The sequence below is a fragment of the Pseudophryne corroboree genome, chromosome 8 (assembly GCF_028390025.1).
Source record: "Pseudophryne corroboree isolate aPseCor3 chromosome 8, aPseCor3.hap2, whole genome shotgun sequence".
Classification (NCBI taxonomy): domain Eukaryota; kingdom Metazoa; phylum Chordata; class Amphibia; order Anura; family Myobatrachidae; genus Pseudophryne; species Pseudophryne corroboree.
In genome coordinates, this window is record NC_086451.1 from 176,388,449 (window position 1) to 176,401,317 (window position 12,869).

General features: G+C 47.9%; 3 non-coding genes across 3 annotated transcripts; all 3 read left to right on the plus strand.

Moving 5' to 3' along the window:
• Positions 1-1,230: 1,230 nt before the first annotated feature.
• Positions 1,231-1,342, plus strand: LOC134953775 (U5 spliceosomal RNA). Its single transcript, XR_010185774.1, has one exon. It is a non-coding gene; the product is annotated as a U5 spliceosomal RNA (small nuclear RNA).
• Positions 1,343-1,796: 454 nt separating this feature from the next.
• Positions 1,797-1,912, plus strand: LOC134953804 (U5 spliceosomal RNA). Its single transcript, XR_010185793.1, has one exon. It is a non-coding gene; the product is annotated as a U5 spliceosomal RNA (small nuclear RNA).
• Positions 1,913-3,587: 1,675 nt separating this feature from the next.
• On the plus strand, positions 3,588-3,702 carry LOC134953725 (U5 spliceosomal RNA). Its single transcript, XR_010185733.1, has one exon. It is a non-coding gene; the product is annotated as a U5 spliceosomal RNA (small nuclear RNA).
• Positions 3,703-12,869: the final 9,167 nt, after the last annotated feature.

A 12,869-nucleotide genomic window follows, 5' to 3' on the forward strand; every position in this document is an offset into this window, starting at 1 on the left:
GAGACTGAGGCAGCAACCTGCCCCCAACAGCAGCACCACCCTGATGATATGTAAGATGCATTTTGGTGTCACAAGAAGGTGGCCGGAGTAGTGGCTGGCTGTGGTCACACCCCGGGGAAAAGTGATAGTGATTTCTTTATCATCCACTAGGGGTCACTGGAGTACTCTTAGGGATATGGACGGGCGTAGCCGAACAAAGGCACTGAATATTTAAATTTAGGACTCTCCCCCCTCCATATCCCCGAGTACCTCAGTGTACTCTCCCAGTGTTTTTTCGGTGCTCACAGCACGAACATCGGCTTGTGGGAATGCCACATGTCAGAAGATTTTATTAAATTTTTCATTTTACTTTTTATTTTTAATTTTTACACTTCCCTTCCCAGTTTCTGGAAAAACATGGGTCCGGGATGGTGCCGCTGCAAGGCAGCGCATGGCGTGTCGGTCCTCACAAAGAGCACCCTCACAGCCACAGGCGCTACAAGCAGCGCATGGCGTGTCGGTCCTCACAAAGAGCACCCTCACAGCCACAGGCAGCCACTGTCTCCTGCAAGCTGAACGGAGCTTACAGAAACCCCGTCACAGCCAGGATGAGACAAAGAGCTGGAAGGAAAATGGAGCTGGACGGAGCTTACAGGAGAAGCCCCGTCACAGCCAAGATAAGACAAACAGCTGCACCTGGAGATGAGACAGGAGCCAGGATCTGCTGGACGGAGCTTACAGAAAGAAGCCCCGTCACAGCCAGGATGAAAGCTTACATAAGTGGCGAGCAAGGTATGTTTGTCAGGGCGGTCAGCTCATGCTGCCGCCCTGTTGTGTGGGGAAATTCTTTACTGAGGCACCCGTCCACGTGCCGCCGCTAATTAGACCCCTGAGCGAGGCCAGCCGAGCCAGCCACACTACGCGCACAGCTCTGAGCGGCCGCACGTCATTCAGAGACGCCGGCCGCTCTTCCAGCGCTGACCGCCCACCGCAGCCCGCCGCTGATACACGGACACTGCTGAACGATGTAAGGCGCGCTCTTCCGGACGGCTCCCCGGCGCTATACACAGCGCTCCCCGGCTATCCCTGCACCCGCTCCCGTCCGCTGCAGGTAACAGGGGGTAGAAGCTAGCGCACAAGCAGCGCAGCTGCAGGGGGGGTGAGGGGGAGTAATGCCCATAGCAGCAGCACCAAAGGCTGCATGGGTTAAGAAATAGGCTGTTCAGTTTGGTTGTTTGTTTTTTTTAAACAATACTCTGGTTTCTCTTCAGAATGACTAAATCTTTCGCCTTTTACTAAAGATTTCCCTGGAGAGGAACAACCATGAGTTTCATGCAGCCATTTTTAACCATGTTTCCTGGTTTTCTGTTAAGGCTGCAATATAATACAAAAATCAGCAGGCAGTGTTTATATTACTGGAAGGCTAACTAAAAGCATGTATTGGGAATGCATGTATTTTACTGTATACTAAACCTGGGATATCACTGTATAATAGGCTATTAAATAGCACTGCAGCAGGTAAACTGTACTGTGATTTTCAGTGAAAGCATGGCATGAGGGCCATTTTAATCATTGCTGTTGTTCCAGCTTATAATTCCAGAACATTCCGACATACACCTCTACTCCACAAGGAGGCGCAGGGGTGTTAGTAGGAATTTTTGGTTCAGGTTTCACATAAGTTAGCCAGGTAATCTGTATTTCTACATAATTCTAGAACATTCCTACCCTACATCTCTAAGCCACCAGAGGCGCAGGGGAGTTAGTAGGAATTTGGTTCGGGTTTCATATGCCCATGTGAACTGCTTTTCACATAAAGAATACTTTGGTTTCTCTTCATATCGAATAAATCTTTTGTTTTTGGCTAAAGATTTCCGTAGAGAGAAACAAGCATGAGTTTCATATGAATATGCTGTTCAGCAATAACATTTATATATATATATGACACATAATAACTTCATTAAGTCGTGCAAGTGTCTGTCTGTTGCCTATTATGGTGTCTGTCTACATAGCGAGTAAGGCTCTAGTACAGACTAAAAATAATTTTAAAAAGCCTAGGTTAACATTGGCAATTCAAATTAAAAGAGCGGTAACATCGGAGTCTCGGAATGACTCCGCCAGCTCTAACAAAAGACAGTCTTTCCAAAGGGCCAATTTCCCTTTGGGTACCAGAGTTTTTATTTCACTGGTCTTATAATTTAATGCACGATTCTATGTCAAATCTCACACCGATAACTACGAGTGAGAAGGGTACATTCGTCCAGCACTCAGATAGTGCGGGGTTTTGGACAACCATACATAATCGTTTCCAAAAGGACGCGATCCGCCATTGGTAGATGCGTTTCTGTCAAACATTATAAAAACCCAGGATACATTTGGGTCACTAGAATCTATGTATGAAACAATGACGATCACGGTTAAAAGAAGCTGCAGAGTATATCTGTAAAGCTTCTGCTAACGCCGGTTATTTTCATTGTCGCTAGTTAAGCGCGACAAGGCCAGAGCTTGTTTGCTCCTAAATTTGATATACTTGTAACGGCGTTTTATCCCTTTATGATATTCAGCCATTACCGCATACAGTATACTTGTAACGGCGTTTTACCCCTTTATAAGAAACAGTCACGCCTTGTAACGACAGGACGTTACAGTCAGCAAGCCAGTGGTTTGATCACCTCTTTTACAATTGTGGAAGCGCGTCTTTACATGTTACATTTGCGAGGTTTCATGACTTCAACTCATACATGTCTCAGCTATTTACAGCTTAAAGTACAAAACTGCCTCTGTCGAACGGTTTGGCAGGTGGCCATTTAGTTTTGCTGGTTTATAAACCAGGCAGTAGTACGCCAACAGAGTCAGAGTTACTTATTCCCCTCTGTTTGAGCAAAACCAAACTGCTCCGTCGCAATATCAATCAGCAAGTCATTTACTACACTTGGAAAATGGATTTTCTGCGGTTAGTATTTGCTTATTGGAGCCACAAAATTTGCATAATTGCATTTGATCTTCACAATGCGTATTTACCCAGTCCGGTTTGTTCATCACAGGTTCTAGCGTTTGCAAATCGCCACAACCATTAACCATTTCAGGTCTACCGTTGCTTATCGCTTCGGGTATTTACCAAAGTGATGTTGGGATGATAGCTCATCTCACATAAGAACTCTGTCTCAACAAAGTTCCTCTAACTTGCGCTACTAAGGTATACTGCGGTAGCAGATCAAGTTCGAAAACAATCGCATCTAATTCCGTCTAAACGATGTCAATTCCTAGGTAAGATTATAAATACGGTAAATCAAAGACTTTTACCTACTACACCAGCAAGAATAATGTACATCTAGTAATTAGTGCAAAACACGCACACTAGCGGTACATTGGTGTATTCACCTATTAAGAATAAAGATGTGTTTTCAATTTAGTTTGCCACCCTTCACTCGCGTTTCCCACAGAGGGACAAGGGTGCATATACTCTGGACGACAGTCGCAGAGGGTCAGGATTTGTAGTTAAAATCAGTGACAAAGGTTCTAAAACACGACAGATTGCTGTCGATAAATGTCCTAGAACTCCGTGCATTTTACAATGCAATACATGATTCACTTTCAGTCTGACCAGGGATATACTCTGGTTTCTCTTCAGAACGAATAAATCTTTCGCCTTTTACTAAAGATTTCCGTGGAGAGGAACAACCGTGAGTTTCATGTAATTTTTTGATGCCTGGCTCACGCTGGGCTTAAGCAGTCAAACAAGGCAACGGCAGTTGCATACACAACAACAGTGAGAACCAAGAAGCCGCATGGCAATGCGGCAGGTAACTCAAATCCTCAATGGCTCAGAACACCATTATGTGAAAATGTCAAGAGATCATTCCGTGAGTGGACATCTGTTAGACAGATGATCTCACCCGTCAGGATTTGGATCCTGAAAACTGGACATTAAATCCAGAGGTGTTTCATATGTGAGTCCACAGAAGGGGGTTACCCTCAAGTATACATGATGGCATCTCGCCACAATTACAAAAGCTCAGTATGTGTACAAAACACATCACAAGGGCAGTGGCGGTGGAGTCTCTCACATTCATGTGGTCATTCAGCATCGTGTATCTGGCTCCACCATTTTCCGCTGCTCTCTCCGTTGCCAAAACGGATCATAAGACAGTTCGTCACAGTCATACTGGTGGTATCTCATGGGTTTCGGAGAAGTTTGCTTCTCGATTTTCCAAGGAATACTTGCACACGATCTTGGGCCGCTCATAATACGTCCAACCTGTTACATCAGGGAACGGTCTTTTACCCATAGTTACCTATGTACCTATTACGTATGTACCGCAGCTGCGGTTGACGGGGTGAGGGTTCAGACCGCCATCTTAAGAAATGGAGCATTACAGTATCGGTTACACCAACCATGTTACAAGCTAGTAAGCCGCTTAAGGCAGCCCATTATTACAAAATTTCGTGTGCTTACATAGGTGGTAAACCTCGGAAGTATCCGACATCATCCTTCAAGTTACCCGTATTCTGTTAAACGGGGTGGGATGGAAAACTGCGTTTACCTGCACTCTCAGTGCAGATATCTGTATGGTAAACTTATTTTCAAAGACGTTTGCCTCTATTGCGTCTGTACACATCTTTCTACAAGGTGTCATCAAAGTTCAGACTCTATTTATCCCACCTACAGCGCCAGGTTGCTTGAGGTTGGGTTCAGATTTCTTACAGTTTTCATATTTTGAACCCTTACAACAAATGGGGATTAAGTTTCTCACTTTGGAAAATATTTTTCTTCTAGCCTTGGCTTCGGCAAGGGTTTTGTTTTCATATTTGGGTGCCTTGTATTCCAAGCCACCGTATTTGAGTTTTCTCATGACAAAGCAGATTTTCGGACGAATTCCGCTTTCGTATCCTTCACATCAATATACCAATAGTGGTTCCTGTGTGGACAGCACATTCTAGAATTCTGAATGTGGTACACGCATTACGCGTTTATATATGTCCCGAACGTCTACAGTACGTGATATGAATACGTTGTTTGTTCTCTATGATACTGCCAACTGGGGTTAGCCAGTTTCTCAGCAGACATTATCCAGTTGGATAATAATAATGACTACAAGTCAGGCTTACTTTAAGGCTAAGTTACAATCGCCTACGTCAGTAATAGCTCATCCCACAGGTTCTGTGGGAATGTCAGACCCAGCGGGTCGTGGAGCGTCTACGACGCGGCTACATAGCCTTTAGTGCACCACGTTTGTGCACGTTTACACGTTATGAATGGTGGCGCCATCAGCATCTGGCTTTGGCCTGCCTACTGTTACAAGTATCAAACAGCTCTCCCGCCCACGAGGGAAGCTTTGGTACGTCCCAAGAGTACTCCAGTGACCCCTAGTGGATGATAAAGAAAATAGGATTTTGGTACTTACCAGGTAAATCCTTTTCTTTGAATCCATAGGGGGCACTGGACGCCCACCCAGAGCAGTTTTACCTGGGTTGTTTTAAGCTCAAGGGAGCTTAGGGTAAAAAGTTTTACTTGATTGATATTAAGCTCAGAGGAGCTTATGGTAACACATTTTCACCGATTGGTTCAAATTATAAAGTTCTATCGGTTATGGTGTCAACTGTTTAGTTGACAGTAAGGTTATGGGTCAACTTTGTTGTTGTCCGTTATGTTATAGGTATTCTCCATTGTCAACCTCTCTATATAGTTCCTGTTCGCTCAGTAAAAAACACTGAGAGAGTACACTGAGGTACTCGGGGATATGGAGGGGGGAGAGTCCTAAATTTAAATATTCAGTGCCTTTGTTCGGCTACGCCCGTCCATATCCCTAAGAGTACTCCAGTGCCCCCTATGGATTCAAAGAAAAGGATTTACCTGGTAAGTACCAAAATCCTATTTTCAGTGTTCCCTTGCGCGGGGATTTGATGTGTAGATGTATGGAGGCTATGTATGCATAGATGTGAGCGGCAGTGTGCGGATATATGAGAGCGGCAGTGTGCGGATGTATGAGAGCGGCAATGTACGGCTGTATAACTGCATCGGTGTGCGGCTGTATGAGTGTGATGGTGTGCGTCTGTAAGAGTGCGGCAGTGTGCGTCTGTAAGAGTGCGGAGTTGTACGGATGTATAAGAGCGGGGTTGTACGGATGTATGAGAGCGGCAGTGTATGGATATATGAGAGCAACAGTGTACAGTTGTGTATGAGAGTGGCGGTGTACGGATATATGAGAATGGCAGTGTATGGATGGCAGCGTCATAGGGAGGGATGTCGGAATGTTGTTATAGGGTTCCTAATACAAAATGGAATCCGTATAGTGGGTGGGGCTGGCACCATGGCACCACGTTGGGCTTGATGGGCAGGTAGTGCGGCAAGCACACCCAAATTGGCATATGACGTCGCCCGCAGTCCACACTGTTGTGAGGAGTCAGAGTTAATTTTGACTGTGTACTGCACTCACAGAGGACCTACCGCCCGTCCCCTCCTCGCATCTGAGCAGCAGGTCAGGCTCTTATTTTCTTTTTAATCAGGAGAGGCCAAGTGAACTGTGAGCAGGGGGGCAGAGCTACATGGAACCCAGAGGGGCTGCTGTGCTGTCAGAGAGGGAGAGGAAGAGAGAGATGAAGCTACTGCAGATCCCCAGCTGATTGTGAGGTGCCGGGTTTAAGGGTGATGTGATCACCCTTCTCCCTCGCTGCAGCTGGGGACCGCATCTAGGCTTCCTCCATCGAGGGCATGCGGCGCAGCAGTGGGCAGCGTGTAATGAGTTTGTCTGACTCATTATACTGCTGCCTGTTGTGGACACCTCCGTCTGTACGGACTGGTGTACATGCCCAGCACAGAGGTGACAGTGTTGGTGGAAGTGCTGCCCAGCTCTGACCCTGCAGGCCTCCCTGATCTGGCTTCGGCCGCTGCTGCTGCAGCCCCGAAACCCCTGCCGGTCCCCTCCATAGACTTCTGCCTGGCCAGCGATGAGGTACTAGGGGTAGCCCAGCTGCGGGAAGGGTATGTCTCTGGCTTTCTCTCCGGCAGGGGAAGGTGACAGCGGCGGAGGAAGTGCTGCCCACCTCAGACACTGCAGGCCTCCCCGATCCAGCTGCGGCCACAGCTGATGCTGCCAGAACCCCCTGCTGGTCTCCTTTGTTGACTGCCGCATGGCCAGTGCTGAAGTACTGGGGGTAGGCCAGCTACGGGAAGAGTGTCTCTGCCTCGGACTCTCTCTCACTGGCAGGGGAAGGAAGGGCTGATTCTCTGGCACAACAGGGAGGGCTGGGCTGCAGGAACACAGCACTGGAAGAAACAGGAGGCCGAACTCATGACCAAAAAGTGAGCAGTGCAGTGATCAGCCCCCTGGTCTTTCCCTCTCTCTGGGTGCAGAGCTGTATTCTATAGAGAGAGCTGGGATGGGAAGAAGGGGAACGGCACTTGACATACACATACACGCGCAACACCTGACACACACACACACACATACACGTGCGGCACCTGACACACACACGTAGCATCAGACACAATAAAATATACATGCAGCACCTGACACACACACGCGCAACACCTGACACACACACATATACACATGCGGCACCTGACACACACACGTAGCATCAGACACAATAAAATAAACATGCAGCACCTGACACATGCATGTACACGCAGCACCTGACACATACATATACACGCAGCACCTGACACATACATATACACGCAGCACCTGACACATACATATACACGCAGCACCTGACACATGCATATACACGCAGCACCTGACACATACATATAAACGGAGCACCTGACACATACATATACACGCACACCATCAGACACACTAATATACACATGCAGCACCTGACACACACATAGACACGTGCAGCACCTGACGCACACACATGTACACGCGCAGCACCTAATGCACACTCATGTACACACGCAGCACCTGACGCACACTCATGTACATGCACAGCACCTAATACACACTCATGTACACGCGCAGCACCTGACGCACACTAATGTACACGCGCAGCACCTGACACAGACATACGTATTCATGCGCAGCACCAGACATACACTTGTACACACGCGGAGCACATGATACTCGCACACATATACACCCGCAACACCTGACACACACACACGTGCGGCAGCTGACGCATACACACGCTTCATCAGACACACTCATATATACACGCAGCACCTGACACACACACACACACACACACACACACACACAGGACCTGACACACATACACAGGCAGCACCTGACACACACACATATACATGCGCAGCACCTGACACCACGCACTCACACGTACAAGCAATGCATTTCACGCCTACCTCCAGCCTCAGTTACATGCTGCTGCCGCCTACCCCCCTCCCTGCATCAGCTGCAAAATATTTTGACCAAAGTCTAAAGGCCCATACACATTAAACGATGTCGCTCTGTGAGCGACATTGTCTAATGTTTCCCCCTCCCGGGCCGGCGGCCGGCTGTACACACTGAGCGGTATGACCGCTCATATTGCTCAGTGACGTCACGCCCCCGCCAGCCCTGTATGAAGGTCGTGGATGACAGTCCACATCCTTCATGCATGCCCTACCGACAGCGACGATTGTTGCCGACCCGCGGGGCCGCGCATTGTTTCTTCGCTGGCGGCATATACACTTAACGATAAAACGAGCGATGTCGCTCAAGGAGGGGGAAAATGAGCGACGTCGCTCATTAAATCGTTAAGTGTGTACGGACCTTAAACAATTCGGTTTGGTAAATAAAATTATTTTGCACAGAACAGTGATGTTATACGAACATTTTCATTAAACATTTAAAAAATCAAATGTTTATTCTTACAGTGAAATTTTACATTTCTGAATAAAAAAAATAAATTTAAAAAAAGCGATGAAATTCCATAGACAAAAAACCTTACAGTTTCACATGTCCCATTAAGGCTTCTTAGACATGATCGAAATTTCAGAAACCTGTTGTAACTCTTCCACTCAAACTCCAAAAAGCAATGAAATTCCGATCATTAAGGCTGACGCCTTAATGGACGTGTTCCTTGCGCAATACAGATATGGTATGCCATCACAGCCTGTGGGTAAGTGCAGATTCAGCACTCTCACAGAGTGAGATTGCTGTCACTCACACAATGGTGGAGCTGCTAATTCACAGATTTGTGTGCTCATTGGAATACACACATGCAGTCTATGCAACTGAAGGTCTGTGCAGTTTTGTGGTGCTCCCATCCCACACAGTGCCCACAACCATCCCATTCAGTCACCACAACAATGCCACCTTGTTACAACATCCTTCTCACTCCATACATCCATCTCACTTAGTATACACATTTAGCTCCCTCAAACATCTTGGTTATTTGCTAAACTATAATACCCCATCTACGGACTATGCATCTACACTTACTTCCCCTATACACCCCCATGCTGCCCTGTCTTCCCCAATCCCTACTGCTGTGTTCTCCCATCTGTGCTAGTCTGTACCATCTTTCCCCACCTGTGCCTTGTCTGTACCACCGTTTCCTTTTCTCTGTGCTGCTCAGTGTTTCCTTCTTCAACGTCACTCTGCCTCCTCCAATACATAGCACACTGTCTTCTCTCCCATCTGCACCAGTTTTCTACCCATCCATGCCAGTGTTTTCAACCCATCTGCACCATTTCCCCCATCTACACCGCTCTGTCTCCCTTCCCATACTTGCTGCTTAATCTACCCCCTATCCACACCACTCTTACCCCATTCATGTAGCTGACATCCTGAAGGTAAATTTAGTGGATCCTGCGCTCTTGGCAGGGGGATAACCGCCACAGCCCACCCCCCAGTGGTCCGGAAACGCCTCCGTTGTGCAGACCATGCCCTGCCAATGGCATTCTAACGCTGTTTGCTCGCCCCCTTCCTTCCCCGCAACCACCTCTGCCTATCAATCAGGCAGGGTGATAGCATCTCACTGGGCTCCTGGGGTACGCACGCGCAGTGCGGCCATTGCACGTGCGCACCTCACAAACTAATTCAGACTGCAATCGCTGCTGCTGCGGTCTGAATTACCCCGTGTTTCTTTGTCCCCCCCATTAGTGCTGCTTAGTGTTCCCTCTTTCCACACACTTCTGTTCCCCCATCCACACCGATTTCCTCCCTCCAATCAACAACACTCTTACCTCATCTGAGCAGCTTTGTCTTCCGCTCAGACCTTCAGTTGCATAGACTGCATGTGTGTATTCCAATGAGCACACAAATCTGTGAATTAGCAGCTCCACCATTGTGTGAGTGACAGCAATCTCACTCTGTGAGAGTGCTGAATCTGCACTTACCCACAGGCTGTGATGGCATACCATATCTGTATTGCGCAAGGAACACGTCCATTAAGGCGTCAGCCTTAATGATCGGAATTTCATTGCTTTTTGGAGTTTGAGTGGAAGAGTTACAACAGGTTTCTGAAATTTCGATCATGTCTAAGAAGCCTTAATGGGACATGTGAAACCGTAAGGTTTTTTGTCTATGGAATATATATATATATATATATATATATATATCACAAACATATATGATTCATACATATATCACACTCACATACATGATACATACATGAGAAAGACCTGGGAAGGTGATGAGGCCCGGGCCCCCTGCTGATGTTGCGTTGAGGAAGGCAGTGTTCCAGGGCGGATGCCAGTCGGGGAGAGCGCCGCGCAGCCCGGGAAAAATACTGCTGAGGAGCTACATCTGGAAGAGCCCCAGGGAGGGAGAGTGTCACATGCCCCATCCTGCGCGGCACACTCTGCAGGCCTGCACATGGGAAGGGAGGTCTCTGGCCACACATACTCACCCTGCTGCTGAAGCCCCGTTGCTGTCCCCATCAGCGCTCTCCAGCGGGGAGCGGGGCCAGGATGAACCTCAACCTGTGAGAACTATCTTCATGATCAAGAGATCTCATATGCAAGATAAGTATGTGTTGGGAAAGGGCTGGGGAGGGCGGCTGCTCGGGCACACCCTCGTCAAGTTAAGGAGATTTAACTGAGGAAGCACAAGGGAACTCTCGTCTGGGGACAACAACTGCAGGGAGACCACATCTTTTCTGATGAACATGGGAGGGCGGAAGGCTGCCTAATACTGAAGCACCCTCAGACATTAAACCATATGCAACAACTATTGCAAGCATTCCTGGGGGAAGGTCTGCAGCAGACGGATTTGCATTCAGTGATGTCATCCAAGCAGTGGGCCAAAGTTGGCTGGAACCCTCATCTGTATATGAAAAGAGAAAAGGGGCATGCGGGGCATGGCGGTCTTTTGCGGCGCTTGGATAACCCCAAGTTTGCATTAAACACCCCCACCCTCCTTCGGTGTGGGGCTCATGTTGGCCATGCCCAAGCCCCTGAAGCATTCAAGCTGATTTCTTGCAGCAGCTGGGCTCTACAAGACAAGTAAAAGGGTGTGGGCCCTGCAGCACCACCGGTAGTTTGCATACACACATATATAGGACAGCATCTCTTATATGCCCCAGGGTCAATAAAATAGTATCCTTGTCTAGGCTATCCATCCCCTCAGATAAGGCATTTGTCCATGCCGCTACAGCACTACACACCCAGGTCGACGCAATTGCCGGTCTGAGTAAGGTACCTGAATGTGTATAAATGGACTTCAGGGTAATCTCCTGTTTGCGGTCAGCACACTCTTTGAGGGTAGCCGTATCCTGGGACGGGAGGGCTACCTTCTTGGATAAGCGTGTTAATGCTTTGTCCACCCTAGGGGAGGATTCCCATCGTAACCTATCCGTTGATGGGAAAGGATACGCCATAAGATTCCTTTTGGATATCTGCAGTCTTTTATCTGGAGATTTCCAAGCTTTTTTACATAACTCGTTTAGCTCGTGTGAGGGGGGAAAGGTTACCTCAGGCTTCTTTCCCTTGTACATATGTACCCTCTTGTCAGCGACAGGGGGTTACTCTGTGATGTGCAAAACATCTTTTATTGCCATAATCATAAATCGAATGGATTTTGCCAATTTTGGCTGTAACTTTGCATCATCGTAATCGACACTGGAGTCAGAATCCGTGTCGGTATCTGTGTCAACAAACTGGGATAGTGGGCGCTTATGAGACCCTGACAGTCCCTGCAACATAGGATCAGGCATGGGTTGAGACCCTGACTGTCCCAAAGCTTCTGCCTTGTCTAATCTTTTGTGCAATGAGTTTACACTAGCATTTAAAACATTCCACATATCCATCCAATCAGCTGTCGGCAGAGAAACCACATTCATTTGCTCCCGCTCCTCTCTAATATAGCCTTCTTCCTCAGACATGTCGACACACGTGTACCGACACACCACACACACAGGGAATGCTTTTTCTGAAGACAGTTTCCCCACAAGGCCCTTTGGAGAGACAGAGAGGGAGTATGCCAGCACACACCCCAGCGCTATATAACCCAGGAATAAAACAGTAACTTAATGTTTGCCCAGTAGTGCTGCTGTATGTAATTTGCGAATTATGTGCCCCCCCCCCTCTTTTCAACCCTCTTGTCTAACGTGGTATAAGCAGGGTAGAGTCCGGGGAGCTTCCTCTCAGCGGTGCTGTGGAGAAAAAATGGCGCTGGTGAGTGCTGAGGGAGAAGCCCCGCCCCCTCGGAGGTGGGCTTCTGTCCCGCTTAAACTGTAAAATTGGTGGGGGCTCATACATTTATACAGTGCCCAGCTGTATATATGTTATATTTTTGCGAAAGAGGTTTATATTGCTGCCCAGGGCGCCCCCCCTGCGCCCTGCACCCTTACAGTGACCGGAGTATGTGAGGTGTATGGGAGCAAAGGCACACAGCTGCAGTGCTGTGCGTTACCTCAGTGAAGATCATGAAGTCTTCTGCCGCCTCTGAAGTTTTCTTTTCTTCTCATACTCACCCGGCTTCTATCTTCCGGCTCTGCGAGGG